General features: G+C 29.0%; 1 long non-coding RNA gene across 1 annotated transcript; it reads right to left on the bottom strand.

Moving 5' to 3' along the window:
• Window positions 1–1,381: 1,381 nt before the first annotated feature.
• Window positions 1,382–2,497, bottom strand: LOC124419868. Its single transcript, XR_006940858.1, has 3 exons — window positions 2,392–2,497; window positions 1,945–2,333; window positions 1,382–1,882 (listed from the first exon to the last, which is right to left on the bottom strand). It is a non-coding gene; the product is annotated as an uncharacterized LOC124419868 (long non-coding RNA).
• Window positions 2,498–3,331: the final 834 nt, after the last annotated feature.

The raw sequence follows: 3,331 nt of genomic DNA, 5'->3' as shown, positions 1-3,331 counted from the left end.
TAGAAAACAAAAAATAAAAAATTCCTCTGACGGGATTTGAACCCAGGCATTCAGTTGTTTTCTATGTTTCTCACTCCAGCCGCTTACTCGATGCTCCATTAACATGTAGCTTTTTGTAATTTTGAGAACGGCTTTTTACAAAAATATATAAATGAATGTCATTTTGAAAAAAATAAACAGTATCCAGCAGCGCTCGAACCACGAACCCCCTGTTTTTTAAATGAACGACCTAGACAATTGAGTCATAACAAATCCAAATTATTTTGTTCTTTACCAGTAATAACCTGTTAAGTCCTATATCAATTTGAATGTCTTTTGCTGTCGTATCAAGCAATTTCAATTAGTGCTCCATCCGATCCAAGAATACACGGTTTTCTTCGAGTGAAAAAAATTAAATTTAAAAAATATAAAAGGCCTTAGAGATAGAACTTGATGTGAAGGCTACCTAGACACTTATAGGAGTGGGTCAACGCATTCCAAGGACTGTGATAGGCTTGCTAACTGGTAGGAATCGAGCATATAATTTGCCACTATCCTAGGACACAGAATATTATGTTGAAACCATACTTTTTTTATCAGACAGCACGACAATAGTTACCACTGGTCCTAAATTATTTTGAAAATTATTAACATAAATTCCACAATCACAACACAAAATTTCTTAGAAACTATTTTTCCATTTTTAATATGTATTTTGTAATATTTACAAAATACGAATTTCAAAAAATACCAACAAACTTCAAAAAGTTTGTTTGAGAGAGAGGAATGACACTACCTTCATATTTTTATCATGTATATAACAATTAGAGTCCTTGATGAAATTTTCAGAGTTTGTCTCGGATTTTGGCTCATATCTCCGTTATTTTCCGACCGATTTGCTGATTTTAAATAGCGATCTTCTCGAAAGCATGTCTAATAGAATTATTGAAGATTCGGATCCCGCCGACATCTGGGGTTCTCTAAAAACTGATTTCAACAGACAGACGGACATGTCTTAATCGGCTCCGCTATCTATAAGGATCCAGAATATATATACTTTATAGGGTCGGAAAATTATATTATAGATATTACAAACGAAATGACAAACTTATATATACCCTTCTCACGAAGGTGAAGGGTATAAAAACAAACTTTAGCGATAAATAGCTAAAACAATAGTTATTATAATTTTTTGAAGAAAATGTACTTGAAAAAATAGCTAAATTTTTCGGAATTTTAATATTATGTCAAAAAGTCAGCGATTTATCGCAAAATTTTTGAACAATAGTCACAATTAATTTAAATTCAATTTTTATTTAAAAATATGCATTTGTACATAAGTATGTATATTGAAAACTTCAGAAAACATATACATTGTATATGTATATACGTAGTTATAAGTTATAACAATAAAAAAATAAAATTAGTTACAGTTTTAATTAAAAATTAATTTAATTGAAAATTTTGAGCCAATCCTCTGTATTTGTACTTTCGTATGTGGAATTTGTTCCAATTTTGTGCACCACTGACTTTGGCACCTCGTAATTATAGCAACATTTGTTGTTTAATTTTAAACATTAGTACAAATTTTGAGATTATTAATTTTCTAATGGACCATGGGAGTGATAACATCTCAATAGCAAATTTAGCTAGATCCTTTAATGAATTGTTTCCTGCAGAATCCTTAAAAAGATTAACTTCAGACCAAAAGGAAGTCGCTGATGTATTTTCGGTCCATTTGACATAACTTATGTTACTATACTGACTGTTGATTGCATCAATTAAATCAACACTAACATTAAAAATCTCTAAAAGTGGTAATAGATTATGATTTTTCGGCTTCAATGTATTTTCAATAGAAATTAAATTCACCAACTTTAATATTTTATAATTTTCAAGTAACCTGTAAAAATATAGAATGTTAAATATTATTAATTATATGTAGATGTATATATTAAATTATACCTTTTTTCAATTCCATTATTAAATTAACAACAAACTGAATAGAATAATTACGAATGTCTAGTTCCTTTTCTTCACTTCAAATTTATATCCCAAATAACAATCGTAACATATGTGCTCTTTGAAATCTGAAGTTATTATGTCGAATTCCACCATTGGAAACTCTTGTTTAAAATTTGAACTCGTGCCAGTATTGGTTGAAGAAATATCAAATAGCATATATTAATGTCATTTTATAAATCGTAAAAATTTTGGGCCATAAAACATTTTTCGTGGTTTTTTGCTATGCCAAAATGTGTTTTAAGTTCAGTCCATTGAGCAGTTATTCTTGATATAGAGACCTCGATAAAAAGCCAACGAGTATCGCAAATATTTGTGATTTTTAAAGGATCCTATAATGAAAAATATTACATATGTATATGAGAAAACAAAAAAAAAAAGCATACATACCTCTCCATCATTTATTGCTTCAAATATATGTTTATAGCTTTGTTGTCTTATGTAACTTCGAGAACACCAATTGTATGTTTCGTTTATGGGATACTCAAAAGAACTTCCACAATAACGTAATGGTCAACATCGGGTTAGTTTGTGTGATAGAATTAAAAGCACTTTTTAATTAAAAAATCGCCATATTAAAAAACCACAAAATGGTTTGAAAAACTTTCATGTTGTAGAGACAGAAACAAAACAAAAATATGTTTTGAAATCCCATACAAAAGCGAACAAAATGTGACTATAAGAGTAAAAAACAAAACATAGACCAGTAGACGCTTAAAATAATGCAAGTCCAACTATGTATATTTTGTGGGTGGGTGGTGCTGGTTGAGGTGAACGGAAGCAGTGAGAGAATGAATTTACGAAGGACAAGTCGAATGCAGGAAGTAACAGCCATGTTGATAAACAAACCTACAAACAGTTGGAAATAGAAAAAAAGGTACCCTCTGGCTTTAACTGGTTTCACCGCAATCATATTCCGCAAAAAACATTAACACCAACTAAATGTTTAGAAAACAAGAAGAGTTCAGTTTTAGATTTAATTTCCAAAAATCCTTTTTACTGCAATAAATTGTGTGGAAATGTTTAACAATTCTTTAAGCAAAAAAGTCTATTTCAGTCTTTTAATTAAAAAGAACTGATTCAATAAACACATTCAACTAAAACTTTATATCTTTATAAATTTGGATTTTTGATAAAAAATATATATTTTTATATTTCCGTAAAGCTAAGATAACGTACTAAACTAATAAATACAAAGTTTTTTTTCTATTTTTTGCATTAGATGTTGCGAAATATTAGAAATGACAAATGTAAAAGCTTTATACTCATATCAAATATTTTTGATACAAATTTTGAGACAAAAAACGCAAATAAAATAATAAAATGCTGA

The sequence above is a fragment of the Lucilia cuprina genome, chromosome 4 (genome assembly GCF_022045245.1).
Source record: "Lucilia cuprina isolate Lc7/37 chromosome 4, ASM2204524v1, whole genome shotgun sequence".
NCBI classification, from domain to species: domain Eukaryota; kingdom Metazoa; phylum Arthropoda; class Insecta; order Diptera; family Calliphoridae; genus Lucilia; species Lucilia cuprina.
The sequence above is the reverse complement of the archived record's forward strand: the minus strand, read 5'-3'. Positions and strand labels throughout refer to the sequence as shown.